The sequence below is a fragment of the Pristiophorus japonicus genome, chromosome 13 (assembly GCF_044704955.1).
Source record: "Pristiophorus japonicus isolate sPriJap1 chromosome 13, sPriJap1.hap1, whole genome shotgun sequence".
Taxonomy (NCBI): domain Eukaryota; kingdom Metazoa; phylum Chordata; class Chondrichthyes; family Pristiophoridae; genus Pristiophorus; species Pristiophorus japonicus.
The window spans coordinates 190,249,460-190,268,538 of record NC_091989.1 but is presented as its reverse complement, the minus strand read 5'-3'; positions in this window follow the sequence as shown (position 1 = coordinate 190,268,538).

Sequence of the window (19,079 nt, the reverse complement as noted above, 5' to 3'; positions counted from 1 at the left end):
GGTAGGACTAACTTACTTCTATTTTTTATTTAGATATTTTGAAAAAATTATGTAAATATGTTTTGTCTCTTGGGAATAGTGGTGACCATTTGTCAAGCCTATTCACACGGTGCTATTGTGACAGAAGAACATAAGTGACGGAGGAACACTGAGAGAATTTCTTATTTATTAAAGTAGACTTTATTTAGATAATATGGGCTCAATTTTGGCCCAGTATAATCATTACAAACAAATAGTTTTTAAAATTAGTTGTGAGATTAGGGCAATTTAATTCAACTATCTTTTACTTCTTTTATTTTTGTAGTTTAAGCTTCCATGAATGCTTCTGTTGTATAGTAAATTAACTTTGCGAAGTTTGTCATATGATGTCCTGTATAGCTGTTTGATCCTAGTCACAGTCTTTAGTCAAGTCATTAAATACCGACCTGCGCTGATTTCTTAACTCTCCACAAGGGTTTTCTGTGCGGCCACAAGTGGCCACATACGCTGGCCTAAGTTAGTTTGGAGCAACTATTAGCTGGTCAAAGTGGCTTAAATGGCCAAAACAGGTGTAGGTGGCTGGTAACGTCTCCTTTTGAAAAAACTAATCGAAACTAAAACAATCCTAACTAACTCACTTACACTGGTGCAAATTGAATGTGCAGAATGGGGATTTTTAAGCTACTCCAGAAAAATCAAGTTGTTTCAAAAAAAACGGAGCAACTCCTGGGCAAATTTTGAGCCCCATATTACTAAGTATTTTACAGCACAGAAACAGACCATTCGGCCCATCGGCTCCGTGCCGGAGTTTATGCTCCACACCAGCCCCCTCCCACCCCTCTCCATCTCACCCCATCACCATATCCTTCTATTCCTTTCTCCCTCATGTGTTTATCCAGCCTCCCCTTAAATGCATCGATATTATTCACCTCGACCCCTCCCTGTGGCAGCGAGTTCCACATTCTCACCCCTCTCTGGGTAAAGAAGTTTCTCCTGAATTCCCCTTTGGGTTTATCAATGACTGTTTTATATTGATGGCTCCTAGTGCTGATCTCACCCACAGGAGGAAATATCTTCTCTACGTCTACCTTATCGAATACTTTCATAATCTTAAAGAGCTCTATCAGGTCACCTCTCAGCCTCCTCTTTTCTAGATAGAGCAGCCTCAGCCTTTTCGGCCCTTCCTGATCGATATATATCAGATACTCAATTGCATTGAGTTGAACAGATGGGAGACACGTATAACAGACGTCCAGTGTGATATCACCCATTGAGTGCCCAGCATGAATTTCTATCCCTGTATCTCCAATTAATGCCCAGTGCCAGTCAATGAAGTCAATGGACCATTGGCCATAGCCAAAACAGCCGGAGGAAGTCGTGGACAATGTGTACAGTGCTCCGAAATTGAACGTACAAAAGTGTGAAGTGTTACATTTTGGTAGGAAGAATGAGGAGAGGCAATATAAACTGAAGGGTACAATCCTGAAGAGGGAGCATGAACAGAGAGACCTGGGGGTATGTGTGCACAAATCACTGAAGCTGGCAGGGCCGGTTGAGAAAGCCGTTAAAAATGCAGAGGGGATCCTGGGCTTCATAAATAGAGGTTTGGGGCTGGATATTCGTGTTTTGGGGTTTTTGGGCGATAACGGTATCGATACGTGTTAATGACCATTTTCGCTGTGATAACGATTTTAGGTCGAACCTTTGACCTTTAAGGTCTGCGCCATTGCAAAGGGAGGTGTTGCGCGATTATTCACGCCGCAAAACCCGAGTTTTGTCAACTTTAGTGCGAGGTCGTTTGCGCTGCGAGAGAGGCCTGGAGTGGGGGGGAGGAATTCAAAAACATTCCAACAACATTTCCTAGACCCCAAACTAACTCATCAATTCAAAAAAATTAAAAAATATAAACTTTAATTTATGTATTTTGCAGGTTTACCTGTCGCTGTTCTGGGCGCGGCGTGCGGGTCGGGAGAGAACCGAAACTCGGACAGTAACGCAATCCGCGTCGTTACACGTCCGGTGCAGCTCTCCCCGGTGGTATTTTCTACCGACGGCTCAAACACATAACCGAGGATCCCACCCGAGCTTTGCCACCGGGTTTTCACCGCAGAGTCAAATCACGGTGAATACCCCGTCGCAAACCTCTCGGAAATCCAGCCCATAGAGGACAAAATCGTGGAAAATATGATGAGCCTGTATAAAACACGGGTTCGGTCTCAACTGGAGTATTGAGTCCAGTTCTGGGCCCCGCACTTTAGGAAGGATGTGAAGGCCTTAGAGAGGGAGCAGGGGGGATTGACGAGAATGGTCCCCGGGATGGGGGACTTCAGTGACGTGGATAGACGGGAGAAGCTGGGGTTGTTCTCCTTGGAGCAGAGAAGGTTGAGAGGAGATTTGATCGAGGTGTTCAAAATCTTCAGTGGTCGAGACAGAATAAATAGGCAGAAGGGTCGAGAACCAGAGGACACAGATTTAAGGTGATTGGCAGAAGAACCAAAGGTGACATGAGGGAAAACATTGTTTATGCAGCGAGTGGTTAGGATCTGGAATGCGCTGCCTGAGAGGGTGGGGGAGGGAGATTCAATCGCAGCTTTCAAAAGGGTGATGGAAAATAAATTGCAGGGCTATGGGGAAAGGGCGGGGGAGTGGGACTGGCTGAGGGGCTCTTGCAGAGAGCCAGCACAGGCTCGACGGGCTGAATGGCCTCCTTCTGTGCTGTAACCGTTCTGTGATTCTATACAGCACAGGAGGCCATTGGGCCCATCGAGCCTGTGCCGGCTCGGTGGCAGAGTGATCCAATCAGTCCCACTCCCCCCACTCTTTCCCCACGGCCCTGCAATTTTGTTTTCCTTTTCCAGTATTTATCCAATTCCTGGTTTGAAAGTCACTGTTGAATCTGCTCCCACCGCCCTTTCAGGCAGCGCGTTCCCGATCACAACAACTCGCTGCGTAAAAACATTCTCCTCCTCTCCTCCTCTGGTTCTTTTGGCAGTTACCTTCAATCTGTGTCCCTCTGATTACCCACCCTCCTGCCCCCGGAAAGAGTTTCTCCTTATTTACTCTATCAAAACTACCCATGATTTTGAACACCTCTACTAAAGTGCCCCGTAACCTTCTCCGCTCAATGGAGAAGAATCCCAGCTTCTCCAGTCTGTCACACATAGCTGAAGTCCCTCATCCCTGGGACCATTCGAGTCAATCTCTGCACCCTTTCCGACCCTTGCTTCCATCCTAAAGTGTGACCAGAAATTTGATCCAAGACTCCAGCTGGGGCCTAACCAGCGAGTTCTAAAGGTTTTAAATATGTAAATTGTTGTGGTCTGGTTAGAGTGGGGCTGGAAATCATTGGGAGAAAAGTACTTTAATATTTTTTGAATAAGTTTGGAACAAACGACCATATTCCACAGACCCTCCAGCTGATGAGGATGTAGTGATTACCACATAATTAGCATTAGTTACTAATTTAAGGCATGAATCTGTCAATTAGCTTATTTTGATTGAATAGATCCCATCGTATCCAATACTTTAAATACATTAACAAATATCCTGTGTAAACATCTTGCTCAAAATTAGAATGTTAATTAAATTTTTCATACCCGGGGTATAGTTAAATTAGTTTCCAAGATAATAGTTTTGACTTTTAATGTGACAAAACTATTGAAGTATGAACAGCCCAGGGCTCAGTGATTCAATGGTCTCATCATAATGAATTATATAAAAATATTACTTTTAGCTTTTCGTTAATACAATTTATGTGTCTGAAATCAAATAACCAGGACTTTTAAAAAGTTATTACTTCACGGGATGTGTGCGTCGCTGGCAAAGCCGGCATTTATTGCCCATCCCTAATTGCCCCATGAGAAGTTGGTGGTGAGCTGCCTTCTTGTACTGCTGCAGTCCGTGTGCTGTGTTTCAACACATTGGGGGAGAGATTTGGTCGGAGAGCACCCCTCGCGAGGGTGGGAACAGGGGCACTAAAGGGTTTGCAGCCGCGAGTGCCGGCATTCGCGCCGCTCGGCAGATTCGGTGTGCCGGTACTGACGGTGCTGAGCAGTATTGCCCGGGAGCACCGCGCCGGTGTGCAACGCCCCCGGTATCGACACGGAGGCAACATTCGGTTAGTGCTGCACCTGTAGCGCCCCCTAGTGACCCCGCCAGAGAAAGCTGGTGTGCAGAGCTGTCCCGGGGCGCTACGGGAAAGAACGACTGCGCGAGGGAAGTGTGAGGGATATTTATTATTTTGCGATGTAACTTTATTTGGGGTGAGGAATGTATCGGGAATGTTTCTGTATTTTTTGTTCCGATTCTGTGTTTTGCCGGGAGGCCTCTTTCGGGGCACTCCGAAGCCGGCTCTTTAGCTCGGGATATTCAGTTACTCACCCGGCCCAGTGCCCTGAGAGAGTGTGTAACCCCCACTCTCAGGGTGAAAACACTCAATTTGGTGGCCCCCGTTACAAACCATTTTCCGGCGCTAAATTTAGCGACCACCACCCCTGACATTTGCGTCCTAAACCCTCCCTGAATTTATAGCCCAGTGACTTTGTCGCAGTGGTTTGGTACAACGGAGTGTCTCGCTGGGCCATTTCAGAGGCAGTTAGAGTCAACCACATCGCTGTGGGTCTGAAGTCACATATCGGCCAGACCGGGTAAGGGCGGCAGATTTCCTTCCCTAAAGGGACATTAATGAACCCGATGGGTTTTTACACCAATCCGGTAGTTTCATGGTCACCGTTACTGAGACTAGTTTTTCTTTAAATTCCAGATTTATTCAATTAACTGAATTTAAATTCCCCAGCTGCCGTGGTGGGATTTGAATTCTGGTCTCCGGATCATCAGTCCAGGCCTCGGGATTACTGGTCCAATGACATCACCACTGTGCTGCTCTACCCTACCCTACTGCTGAGTTGAGTTCCCCTTCAAAGTCGAACTGTTAAAGTTAATGTCCGCTGTGAAACTGACCAGGAAACGCACGGCTTCAGGCCCAGGCCCCTCCTGAGTTAGCAGCACCCAATCCAGGAGGTGCTGAGCGAATATCAACTGGCCTCAGTCCCATGGGCCTCGGGACATAAGGTATAGGAGCAGGAGTCGGCCATTTGGCCTCTCGAGCCTGCTCCGCCATTCAATTCATGGCTGATCTGATCCTGGCCTCAGCTCCACTTCCCCGCCTGCTCCCCATAACCCTTCACTCCCTTATTTGACGTCTCAAAGATAAGAGGAGACCAATTGATGTCCTATTTCTGACTTCTCCATTTTTGATCGGGGTGGAGGAGCGGTGAGAGGACCCAGGAGCATCGTGATCGGGGCCCAGGAGAGGCGAGGGCCCAGGGATAGCACGGGCTAACCCACACTGCGATATGTGTGCGCACTAGATCTGTGCAGGAGAGCTTGGTCTCCCGTCGTCCTGATTAACCCTTGCCACTGGATCAAGACCTCGCTCTGTCAAGCCCGTGTGGTGGCTGGTGTGCAACGGCCACCCCACGTTAAATAAATGCACCCACAGACATCTTCCACCCTTTAGTACGTAATTCGGGACATAGATTGTCAGGCCCCTCATTGAAACACTTGTGAACTCATCCCTTTTTGTGTGGAAGCAGGTTATCCTCGATACGAGAGACTGCCTAATACTATAATACTCCCCTTTCGCTCAAAAATCTGTCTCTCTCTGCCTTAAATATATCCAATGACCCAGCCTCTACAGCTCTCTGGGCAGAGAATTCCACAGATTTATAACCCCCTGAGAGAAGAAATTCCTCCTCATCTCAGTTTTAAATGGGCGGCTCCTTATTTTTAAACTATGCACCGAGTTCTGGTTCCCCCATGAGGGGAAACATCCTCTCTGCATCTACCCTGTCAAACTCTGTCAAACCCCCTCAGTATCTTATATGTTTTAATAAAATCACCTCTCATTCTAAACTCCAATGAGTACAGGCCCAACCTGCTGAACCTTTCTTCATAAGACAACCCCTTCATCCCAACAATCAACCTCGTGAACCTTCTCTGAACTGTCTCCGGTTAATCAGCCTGGATTCTTGTCTTGCTTTGCAGTCATTCCCTGCTGTAGAGTTCAAGCTGTTGGGGGTTGGGTGCTGGGGGGTGTTGGGTGCTGGGGGGTGTTGGGTATTGGGAGGTTGGGGGTTGGGTGATGGGAGGTTGGATGTTGGGTGTTGGGGGTTTGGGTGTAGTGTGTTGGGGATTGGGTGTTGGGGGTTGGGGGTTGGGGAGTTTGGTTCTGGGGGTGTTGGGGGTTGGGGGTTTGGGGGTTTGGGTGTCGTGTGTTGGAGATTGGGTGTTGGGGGGTTGGGTGCTGGGGGTTGGTGTTGGGGGGTTGGGTGTTGGGTGTTGGGGGTTTGGATGTTGGGTTTTGGGGGTTTGGGTGTTGTGTGTTGGGGATTGGGTGTTGGGGAGTTTGGTGCTGGGGGTGTTGGGGGTTGGGTGTTGGGGGTTTGAGGGGTTGGTTGTTGGTGTGGTGGGTTTTGGGGGTTGGGTTTTGGGAGTTGGGTCTTGGGGGGTTGGGTGTTGGGGGGTTGGGTGTTGGGTCTTGGGGGGTTGGGTGTTGGGGGTTGGGTCTTTGGGGGTTGGGTGTTGGGTGTTGGGGGTGTTGGGTCTTGGGGTGTTGGGTGTTGGATGTTGGGAGGGTTGGGTATTGGGGGGGTTGGGTGTTGGGGGTTGGGTGTTGGGGGTTGGGTGTTGGGGGGTTGGGTGTTGGGGTAGTGGGTGTTGGGAGGTTAGGTGTTCGGGGGTTGGGTGTTGGGGGGTTGGGTGTTGGGGAGTTGGATGTTGGGTGTTGGTTGTTGGGGGGATTGTGTGTTGGGATTGGGTGTTGGGTGTTGATGGGGTTGTGAGTTAGGGGTTTGGTGTTAGCGGTTTGGGTGTTGCAGGGGTTGGGGTTTTGGGTGATAGGGGTGTTGGGTGCTGTGGGTGTTGGGTGCTGAGGGTGTTGGGTGCTGGGGGGGTGTTGGGTACTGGAGGTTTGGGATTGGATGTTGGGTTTGGAGTGTTGGGGGGTTTGGGTGTTGGGGGGTTGGGTGTTGGGTGTTGGGGTGTCGGGGGCTTGGGTGTTAGGGTGTTGGGGTTTGGGTGTTGGGGGGTTGGGTGTTTGGGTGTTGGGTGCTGGGGGGTTGAGTGTTGGGTGCTGGGGTGTGTTGGGTGCTGGGGGCTGGGTGTTGGGGGTTGGGTGTTGAGTTCTGGGCAGTGTTGGGTGCTGGGGGGTTGGGTGTTGGGTGCTGAGGGGTTGGGTGTTGGGTGCTGAGGGGTTGGGTGTTGGGTGTTGGGGGGTGTTAGGTGCTGAGGGGTTGGGTGTTGGGTGCTGGGAAGTTGGGTGTTGGGTGCCAGGGGGTTGGGTGTTGAGTGCTGGGCGCTGTTGGGTGCTGGGGAGTTGGGTGCTGGGGGGTTGGGTGTTGGGTGCTGGGGGGTTGGGTGTTGGGTGCTGGGAAGTTGGGTGTTGGGTGCTGGGGAGTTGGATGTTGAGTGCTGAGGGGTTTGGTTTTGGGTGCTGGGGGGTGTTAGGTGCTGGGGAGTTGGGTGGTTAGTGGGGGGCAGGGAAAGGGGGCCAAGTTCTGCCATGATGCATTCCATGGTCCAATACCCCCATTGATGTTTACACAGATTATATAGAATGAGCACTTGGGCAAAATACTGATGTAAGTGGTTTTGATACTAGCCTAATTGCTCGACGGACAGTTCGAATCGCCCCCACCTTACGAAAGTTCTAGACCCTGGAATTATTATTCAGAGTGTAAGTGAAATGAGTCACGGACAGGAATACTTCGGTGAAAAATCGTACTTAAATTTAGTCGGTCTAACATGCACATGCACTGCTAAAATATCCACTTTGGGGGCAAAAACAGGAAGGCAGAATATTATCTGAATGGCGACAGATTAGGAAAAGGGGAGGTGCAACGAGACCTGGGTGTCATGGTACATCAGTCATTGAAAGTTAGCATGCAGGTACAGCAGGTGATGAAGAAGGCAAATGGTATGTTGGCCTTCATAGCTAGGGGATTTGAGTATAGGAGCAGGGAGGTCTTACTGCAGTTGTATAGGGCCTTGGTGAGGCCTCACCTGGAATATTGTGTTCAGGTTTGGTCCCTAATCTGAGGAAGGATGTTCTTGCTATAGAGGGAGTACAGCGAAGGTTCACCAGACTGATTCCCAGGATGGCTGGACTGACATATGAGGAGAGATTGGATCGACTGGGCCTTTATTCACTGGAGTTTAGAAGGATGAGAGAGGATCTCATAGAAACATATAAAATTATGATGGGACTGGACAGGTTAGATGCAGGAAGAATGTTCCCGATGTTGGGGAAGTCCAGAACCAGGGGTCACAGTCTAAGAATAAGGGCTAAGCCATTTAGGACCCAGATGAGGAGAAACTTCTTCACTCAGAAAGTGGTTAACCTGTGCAATTCCCTACCACAGAGAGTTGTTGATGCCAATTCATTGGATATATTCAAGAGGGAGTTAGATATGGCCCTTATGGCTAAAGGGATCAAGGGGTATGGAGTGAAAGCAGGAAAGGGTTACTGAGGTGAATGATCAGCCATGATCTTATTGAATGGTGGTGCAGGCTCGAAGGGCTGAACAGCCTACTCCTGCACCTATTTTCTATGTTTCTATGTTTCTGTGTTTCTAAACAAAATTACTGTCTCTGTGGAGAATAAAATCCAGGTAACATACCTACAGTACAGAAATGAGATCGAGTAACATCCAGTGATTCCCTGGTGGGTTCTAACCCCACCTCTACCCACGAATTGCCCAGTCGAAGCTTCCTCCCCAGAATAGCCTGAAAAGCTTCACTTCTGAGAAAACCCTGAGTCCTTAGTCTCACCCAGCTTGGGACACTGCGACCATGCTCGCCACGACACACACAGTTGGTTTCCTCGCTTAGCTCACGAGGGGGAAGTCACTGCCCGGGTTTCAGTCTCGGCGGCTTTTTCTGCACTTTCTCCTGGTACATCGATGTTGGTGGAGCGAGAGCAAGAGGGAGAGAGAGCTCTCTCTAGATACAAGCTGCACTCCCTCCTTCAAGCTACAAGCTTCAAGCTAAAAATAAAGTGCAAAAGGACCTGTCTTTGTGGGAGTTTTGCAATCCCTATCTTTCCTGCCAATCTTTAAAACCGCTTTGTTTCGAAGCATGGGTACTTAGTCAGTGATGGGCCGTCCAACCCATCTGTATTGGGCTGATGGCCCTTAATTCTGGGCCTCTCTCTGAGCCTTTGTGTTGGGAAAGACCCGGCTCCTATATGGCTGGCCAGGCTAGTGGGTTCATTGTTTCTGTTTCTCCTTCTGGGATGGAGGTGAGAAGTGCTTTTGCATATTAGAGTGGCTTTGTCAATGGCCCCCCTTCCTGGCCGACAGCTCTTTTGTCAATATTCATGGCCCCTTCCTTTAGCTGGGACTGGTGGGCAAACCCGTTCTGGATGACTGACAGTTCTTTTGTCACAGCTAACTGCCATGCGGTCTCTGGAGTTTTAAGAAAACCAGCCTTTTCACATATCTGCACAGGGTGATCCCATCACAGGGAAAATACCCTCAGAAAAACACATAAAGTCCATGAAATATTCTCGACTGAGTCCATTCTTTTACAGCAACTTTGCGATCCCTTCAGCGGGAAACCGTCGTGAACTGTGGAACTGCACCACTGTACCTCAAGGAGAATCGGGGAAGGAATTGGGTGGGGAGTGGAGGGGGAAGGGAATGAGTCCAGTAATTGGGCCCATCGGTTCCTTGAGTGAAGGAGTTTGCGCTGGAGATTTACGGATTGTGTGCTGAGAGGAGGGGAGCGAGCTGGGGAAGGAGAAAGACTCCATTCAGCAAGAATAAACTGAAACTAACAAGAGAGAATAAAAATAAAAAATGGAGAATGCTGGAAATACTCAGCGGGTCGGGCAGCGTCTGTGGAGAGAGAAAGAGAGTTAATGTTTCCGGTCGATGACCCTTCGTCAGAACAGTTTGCAAAGAAGAAAAGCTGTTTACGCCTGACTGTTGAAAAAATTATTGAAATATTATTCCTACATTCCAACAGTGACTACATTTCAAAAGTACTTCATTGGCTGTAAAGCGCTTTGGGATGTCCGGTGGTCGTGAAAGGCGCTATATAAATGCAAGTCTTTCTTTCCTTCTATTAAATGATATTCGGACAAAGGTTTGCAAACAAGTCTTCATGGTGCACTGTCCAGTGGGAGGAAGATGGACAAAGGACAAGTTTTGGAAGATCAGTCTGACATTTTTAGCATTTAGGTGTGGTGAGGTTACTCTGGTTAAGTGTTAGAGTTAATGTTAACCACAACAACAACAATTAGTATTTATATAGCGCCTTTTACTTAATAAAAAATCCCAAGGTGTTTCACAGGAGCGTTATCAAAAAGAATTTGACACCGAGCCACATCAGGAGATATTATGGCAGGTGACCAAAAGCTTGGCCAAAGAGGTCGGTTTTAACGAGAGACTCCAAGGGGGAGAGAGAGGTGGAGAGGTTTAGGGAGGGAGTTCCAGAGCTTGGGGCCCAGGCAACAGAAGGTACGGCCACCGATGGTGGAGCGATTATAATCAGGGATACTCAAGAGGGCAGAATTAGAGGAGCAACACCGAGGTCTACGGGGGTTGTGGGGCTGGAGGAGATTGCAGAGACAAGAAGGGGCGAGGCCACGGAGGGACTCGAAAACAAGGTTAAGAATTTTAAAATTGAGGTATTGCTTAATTGGGAGCCAATGTAGGCCAGCGAGCACAGGGGTGAATGGGACTTGCTGCGAGTTAGCACGCAGCAACCGAGCTTTGGAGGGTAGAACTAGGAAGGTCGACCAGGAGGGCATGGAATAGTCAAGTCTAGAGGTGTTAAAGGCAGAGATTAGGGTTTCAGCAGCAGATAAGTTGGGGTAAGGGCGGACACAGGCGATGTTACGAAGGTGGAAAGGGGAAGTCTTTGCTAGAGTAAAGGTTAGCTTATGGGACTCAGGTTAGCTTTCAGGTTAAAGTTTAGAGGTTAGAGTTATGATTTAATAAGAACATAAGAAATAGGAGCAGGAGTCGGCCATTCGGCCCCTCGAGTTTGCTCCGCTATTCAATGAGATCATGGCTGTTCAACAACCTCAACTCCACTTTCCCACCCGATCTCCATATCCCTTGATTCCCCTAGACTTCAAAAATCTATCGATCTCAGCCTTGAATATACTCAGAGACTGAGCCTCCACAGCCCTCTGGGGCAGAAAATTCCAAAGATTCACCCCCCTCTGAGTGAAGAAATTCCTCCTCCTCTCAGTCCTAAATGGCCGACCCCTTATCCTGAGACTGTGACCTCTAGTTACAGGCTCTCCAGCCGGGGGGGAAAAAATGGGCGTTACACACCGATTCTGGGCCGCAGTGGGCGGTAGGTCGGATTCTGGTCGGCAAATGTGATCCTCGGCAAAGTAATGGCGAGGATAGAGTCCGGCACAGGGACGGGGGGCAACGGGACAAATAAAATTTTCAACCAAAAACTATTAGAAATCCTTCAGGGGACCCCATCCAACAAAATCGCTGCAAAAGAAATGAAGAAAACAAGGTCACTCACCTTTTCTTGCCGACCTCCATAGTTACCGTTTGGGTAAGACCTGCCCCCACACGGTGGTCTCGTCTGCTGCCGGAGCGGAGGGCCTGGACCGGTTGGGGGAGGGAGCGGGACCTTTGTCGGCGTTGCACACCGGCGTACACCAGCGGACGCTCCCCAGCGGGTCCTCTCTCGCCGCCGGCGTGTGGGCCTCACCAAACCCGCTTGGAGGGGAGAGCGCCGAAAACACAGGGAGACCACCGAGAAAACCCGACGGCAGTCGGCGGCAAATTCACCAAATTCGGGCCCGATGAGTTTTGGTTAGAATTTGTGGTTGGGGGTTATGGTTATACGGGCTCCCCAGTGATTTGCGGCGTATTTTTGGCGCAGGCCGCTTTTTTAGGCCCAAGTTAAAAAAAACACGGTTTCCCCGATAAATTTGCACCAGTGTAACTCAGTTAGTTACCATTTTTTTCAGCCAAGAGGGGCGGAACCTGCCATCCGCGCCAATTCTGGCCATTTAGGCAAGTTTGGCCAGCCGAGAGTTAGTCCAGTTCTGCTTAGGCCAGTGTATGTGGCCTCTGCAGAAAAATCTTGAGCAGAGTTAAGGAAGTTGGCGCAGGTAAGGGAATCGACGCAGGTAAGGAAATCGGTGCAGGTAAGGGAATGGTTCCAGCTAAGGGAATCGGCTCAGGTAAGGAAATCGGTGCAGGTAAGGAAATCGGTGCAGGTAAGGGAATGGGTACAGGTAAGGGAATGGGCCCAGGTAAGGGAATGGGCCCAGGTAAGAGAATCGGTACAGGTAAGGGAATCAGTCCAGGTAAGGGAATGGGTGCAGGTAAGGGAATGGGCCCAGGTAAGGGAATCGGGGCAGGTAAGGGAATGGGTCCAGGTAAGGGAATGGGCCCAGGTAAGGGAATCGGCCCAGGTAAGGTAATTGGCCCAGGTAAGGGAATGGGTCCAGGTAAGAGAATGGGCCCAGGTAAGGGAATCGGGGCAGGTAAGGGAATCAGTCCAGGTAAGGGAATGGGTGCAGGTAAGGGAATGGGCCCAGGTAAGGGAATGGGCCCAGGTAAGGGAATCGGTCCAGGTAAGGGATTGGGCCCAGGTAAGGGAATTGGGCAGGTAAGGGAATCGGTCCAGGTAAGAGAACGGGGCACGTAAGGGAATGGGCCCAGGTAAGGGAATGGGCCCAGGTAAGGGAATGGGCCCAGGTAAGGGAATCGGCTCAGGTAAGGGAATGGGCCCAGGTAAGGGAATGGGCCCAGGTAAGGGAATCGGCTCAGGTAAGGGAATGGGCCCAGGTAAGGGAATGGGCCCAGGTAAGGGAATGGGCCCAGGTAAGGGAATCGGCCCAGGTAAGGGAATGGGCCCAGGTAAGGTAATCGGCCCAGGTAAGGTAATGGGCCCAGGTAAGGAAATCGGCCCAGGTAAGGTAATTGGCCCAGGTAAATGCAGCAGATGCCCGGTCAGCAGCGGCAGGAAAGGTAAGAGAGAGGTGGGGGGAAGCTTTTTGGGTACAGTTAGGTGTGGGGACTGGGAGGGAGGAGGCCATTCGACCTGGGCTAAGGGCAGGGGAGAGGACCGGGAGGGCACTCAGGGCTCGGGGCAGGCTAGGGAAACAGATCGGCAAGGCCTTTGGCCTGGGATAGGGGGCGGGGATCGACACCGACATCAGGAGGCGGGCAGGGGGACTTTAATAATTGGAGGTAAGTTGCTGCAATATATTTTATTGCTTTTTTAAGTTGATGCAATGTGTTTAATGTGTTGGGAGCTACCTGTAAGTGTCACTTTCCAGCCTCAGCCCTCATTGTGTCCCTGGTTACGTGGCAACCCCAGCTTTTTGGCGCAGATCAAGGCTTTACCCCCAAAACTGACGGACAGGTTAGGAATCCAACGGGGAAACTTAGAACCTTTTTTTTTGCCGTACTTGGGCCCCAAAAAACGGGCATAACCCTTCAAGTACGCCAAAAAAAAGCTTTAGGGAAAATTGAGCCCATAAATAGGACGAAAGATTATGATTAGTGTGAGGATTTGGCTTTAAAGTCGGGGGTTTAAGTTATGCTTTCAGCTAGGATTGCAAGTTATGAATGTTACCGTTACATTTACACTTTGGGCTAGCTAAGGTCAAGAGCAGGGTTAGGATTCTTTTGGGGTGTAAGGTTATGATAAGCCAATGCAGAAAGGTTTGTGAGCTGACCTTTCATGGACTCCGTGCCCTATTGAACAAAAGAACCAGTGTGAGTACCCCTTCACGGAGAATCTTCCTGTCAACAAATGAGAAAGTCCATCAGCCCGAGCGAGATTCCCCTGTACAGTGCAGCACTCCCCAACAATCAGGTTCTGTTTTCGAAAATTATACTTAGTAAAACAAAGAAAAAATAAGAATCATTTGTGAAGCACTCAGGGCCACAGAAAATGTATGCAATTACACTGCTCTCAAAATATCCAGAGTGCTTGATAACTGCTTCTAAATCTGGCCCTGACACGGAATGTAAATGCAGACCCAGAAGAATCAAAACAAAACAGTTCAACTTAATGCTCTCGGGACACGGTTTCTGCATCAGTGACCCCGGCAACATCCTTCCCGTCTGTTTGTTCAGCGCAATGTCAGTCACAGGGCGTTGTATTCGGCTCCGTTAAGTGACGACGTTATTTACCGTGGTTTGTCAGCTACCTCCAGCGATTGCTTCTGCAGCCGGCTGCCTGCCTGGGCCAGTGTGGACATTGTCTTCAGTTTTGGGCTTTCGCCTCGAACACTTGCCCAATTGAATTTAGCAAATGGGAGGGTGGATGGGGAAAGTTGGAGTGTTCAAACCTGGGAACTCAGACACAAACCTCCGCTAGACTGGACTAGGTACTGTCGCTGGATTAGTGATCCAGAGGCTTCGACTAATAATCCAGGGAACGTGAGTTCACATCCCACCACGACAGTTTGAGAAACTCAATTCAACCCCAGGACATCGCTGCAGGAGTTCCGCAGGGCAGTGTTCTAGGCGCAACCATCTTCAGCTGCTTCATCAATGACCTTGCCTCCATCAGAAAGTCAGAAGTGGGGATGTTCGCTGATGATCACAGTGTTCAGTTCCATTCGCATCTCCTTAAACCAGGATACTTGAACCAGAAGACATAAATAAGATAGAAACATAGAAACATAAAAAATAGGTGCTGGAGTAGGCCATTCGGCCCTTCGAGCCTGCACCACCATTCAACATGATCATGGCTGATCATGCAACTTCAGTACCCCATTCCTGCTTTCTCTCCATACCCCTTGATCCCTTTAGCCATAAGGGCCACATCTAACTCCCTTTTGAATATATCCAACGAACTGGCCTCAACAACTTTCTGTGGTAGAGAATTCCACAGGTTCACAATTCTCTGAGTGAAGAAGTTTCTCTCATCTCGGTCCTAAATGGCTTACCCCTTATCCTTAGACTGTGACGCCTGATTCTGGACTTCCCCAACATCGGGAACATTCTTCCTCCATCTAACCTGTCCAATCCCGTCAGAATTTTATATGTTTATATGAGATGCTCTCTCATTCTTCTAAATTCCAGTGAATATAAGCCTAGTCGATCCAATCTTTCTTCATATGTCAGTCCTGCCATCCCGGGAATCAGTCTGGTGAACCTTCGCTGCACTCCTTCAATAGCAAGAATGTTCTTCCTCAGATTAGGAGACCAAAACTGTACACAATATTCAAGGTGAGGCCTCACCAAGGGCCTGTGTAACTGCAGTAACACCTCCCTGCTCCTATACTCAAATCCTCTCACTATGAAGGCCAACATGCCATTTGCCTTCTTCACTGCCTGCTGTACCTGCATGCCAACTTTCAATGACTGATGTATTATGACACCCAGGTCTCGTTGCACCTCCCCTTTTCCGAATCTGTCACCAAGCAGATAATATTCTGCTTTCCTGTTTTTGCCCCCAAAGTGGATAACCTCACATTTATCGACATTATGCTGCATCTGCCATGCATTTGCCCACTCACCTAACCTGTCCAAGTCACCCTGCAGCCTCTTAGCGTCCTCCTCACAGCTCACACCGCCACCCAGTTTAGTGTCATCTGCAAACTTGGAGATATTACATTCAATTCCTTTGTCTAAATTATTAATGTATATTGTAAATAGCTGGGGTCCCAGCACTGAACCTTGCGGTACCCCACTAGTCACTGCCTGGCATTCGGAAAAGGACCCCTTTATTCCTACTCTCTGCTTCCTGTCTGCCAACCAGTTCTCTATCCATGCCAATATATTACCCCCAATACCATGTACTTTAATTTTGCACACTAATCTCTTGTGTGTGACCTTGTCAAAAGCCTTTTGAAAGTCCAAATACAGCACATCTACTGGTTCTCCCTTGTCCACTGTACTAGTTACATCCTCAAAAAATTCTAGAAGATTCGTCAAGCGTGATTTCCCTTTCATAAATCCATGCTGACTTGGACTGATCCTGTCGCTGCTTTACAAATGCGCTGCTATTTCATCTTTAATAATTGATTACAACATTTTCCCTGCTACTGATGTCAGTCTAACCGGTCTATAATTACCCGTTTTCTCTCTCCCTCCTTTTTAAAAAAGTGGCTTTATATTAGCTACCCTCCAATCCATAGGAACTGATCCAGAGTATATAGAATGTTGGAAAATGACCACCAATGCCTCCATAAGTACTCTGGATGCAGACTATCAGACCCTGGGGATTTATTGGCCTTCAATCACATCAATTTCCCTAACACCATTTCCTGACTAATAAGGATTTCCTTCAGTTCCTCCTTCTCGCTAGACTCTCGGTCCCCTAGTATTTCCGGAAGGTTATTTGTGTCTTCCTTAGTGAAGACAGAACCAAAGTATTTGTTCAATTGATCTGCCATTTCTTTGTTCCCTATTATAACTTCACCTGATTCTGACAGCAAGGGACCTACATTTGTCTTCACTAATCTTTTTCTCTTCACATATCTATAGAAGCTTTTGCGGGCAGTTTTTATGTTCCCAGCAAGCTTACTCTCATACTCTATTTTATGCCTCCTAATTAAACCCTTTGTCCTCCTCTGCTGAATTTTAAATGTCTCCCAGGCCTCAGGTCTGTTGCTTTTTCTGGCCAATTTATATGCCCCTTCCTTGGATTTAACACTATTCCTAATTTCCCTTGTTCGCCACGGTTGAGCCACCTTTCCCATTTTATTTTTACTCCAGACAGGGATGTACAATGGTTGAAGTTCATCCATGTGATCTTTAAATGTTTGCCATTGCCTATCCACCGTCAACCCTTTAAGTATCATTTGTCAGTCTGTTGTAGCCAATTCACGTCTCATACCATCAACAACAACTTGTATTTATATAGTCCCTTTAAAGTAGCAAAACATCACAAGGCGCTTCACAGGAGCGTTATATGGTTCTTGCTCAATTTTATTTGGATGGAGGAAGCACAGGAGATCCAGATTGATTCCATCCCACAGCATGCTACCCGCCACCATCTCAGCAAAACCCCAGCCCTGCACGAGGTAGAAAAGGGCATCCATCAGCTCAAGAATGACAAGGCATCAGGGGCAGATGGAATCCCCGCTGAGGCACTAAAGTATGACGGAGAAGCACTATTGGCACAAATGCATGACCTCATCTCTCTTATCTAAAAGGAGGAAAGCATGCCGGGAGATCTCAGGGATCCCATAATCAGGACCATTTCAAAAAAAGGTAACTCCCTGCTGTCGGCCACTGGGAAAGTTGTCGCAAGAATCCTCCTCAACCGTCTTCTCCCTGTGGCTGAGGAGCTCCTCCCGGAGTCACAGTGCGGATTCCGTCCATTAAGTGGTACAACGGACATGATCTTCAGCGCGCGATAACTACAAGAGAAATACAGGGAGCAGCACCAACCCTTGTACATGGCCTTCTTTGACCTCATAAAGGCCTTTGACACTGTCAACCACGAGGGACTATGGAGCGGCTTCCTCCATTTCGGCTGCCCCCAAATGTTTGTCACCATCCTCCGCCTGCTCCATGATGACATGCAGGCCGTGATCCTGACCAACGGATCCACCACAGACCCAATCCACGTTTGGACTGGGGTCAAGCAGGGCTGTGTCATCGCCCCAACCCTCTTCTCAATCTTCCTCATTGCAATGCTTCATTTCATCCTCAACAAGCTCCCCACTGGAGTGGAAATAAACGATAGAACCAATGGGAACCTATTCAACCGTCGTCGTCTCCAGGCCAGATCCAAGGCCGCCCATCCTCTGTCATCGAATTACAGTACACGGATGACGCTTGCGTCTGCGTAAATTCAGAAGCTGAACTCCAAGCCATCGTCAACATCTTCACCGAGGCATATGAAAGCATGGGCCTTACACTAAACATCCGTAAGACAAAGGTCCTCCACCAACCTGACCCCGCCACACAGCACTGTCCCCCAGTCATCAAGATCCACGGCGCGGCCCTGGACAATGTGGACCACTTTCCAACTATCAGCAAGGGCAGATATCGACCTTGAGATCCAACACCGCCTCCAGTGCGCCAATGCAGCCTTCGGCCGCCTGAGAAAGACAGTGTTCGAAGACCGGGACCTCAAATCTGGCACCAAGCTTATGGTCTACAGGGCTGTAGTGATAGCCGCCCTCCTGTATGGCTCAGAGATGTGGACCATATACAGCAGACACCTCAAATTGCTGGAGAAATATTACCAACGATGTCTCCGCAAGACCCTCCAAATCCCCTGGGAGGACAGATGCACTAACGTCAGTGTTCTCGATCAGGCCAACATCCTCAGCATTGAAGCACTGACCACACTTGACCAGCTCCGTTGGGCAGGCCACATCGCCCGCATGCCCGACACGAGACTCCGAAACAAGCGCTCTACTCAGAACTCCTACAAGGCAAGCGAGCCCCAGGTGGGCAGGGGAAACATTTCAAGGGCACTCTCAAACGCTCCTTGAAAAAGTGCAACATCCCCACTGACACCTGGGAGTCCCTGGCCAAAGACCGCCCTAAGTAGAGGGCGCTGAGCACCTCGAGTCTCGTCGCCGAGAGCATGCAGAAACCAAGCGCAGGCAGCGGAAGGAGCGTGTGGCAAACCAGTCCCACCCTCCCTTTCCCTCAACCACTGTCTGTCCCACCTGTGACAGAGACTGTAATTCCCGTATTGGACTGTTCAGTCACCTGAGAACTCACTTTTAGAGTGGAAGCAAGTCTTCCTCAATTCCGAGGGACTGCCTGTGATGATGATGATGATGATGATGAGTATCTCTGGGTCAGAAGTTTGTGGGTTCAATTCCTACTCCAGAGACTTGAGCACAAAAATCGAGCCTTACACTCTCAGTGCGGTGCTAAGGGAGTGCTGCCCTGTTGGAGATGCTGTCTTTCGGATGAGATGTTAAACCAAGGCCCCGTCTTCTCTCTCAGATGGATGTAAAAGATCCCATGGCACTATATCGAAGAAGAGCAGGGGAGTTATCCCCGGTGTCCTGGACAATATTTATCCATCAACCAACTTGACTGAAAAACAGATTACATGCTCATTATCACATTGCTGTGTGTGGGAGCTTGCTGTGCGCAAATTGGCTGCAGTGTTTCCGACATTAC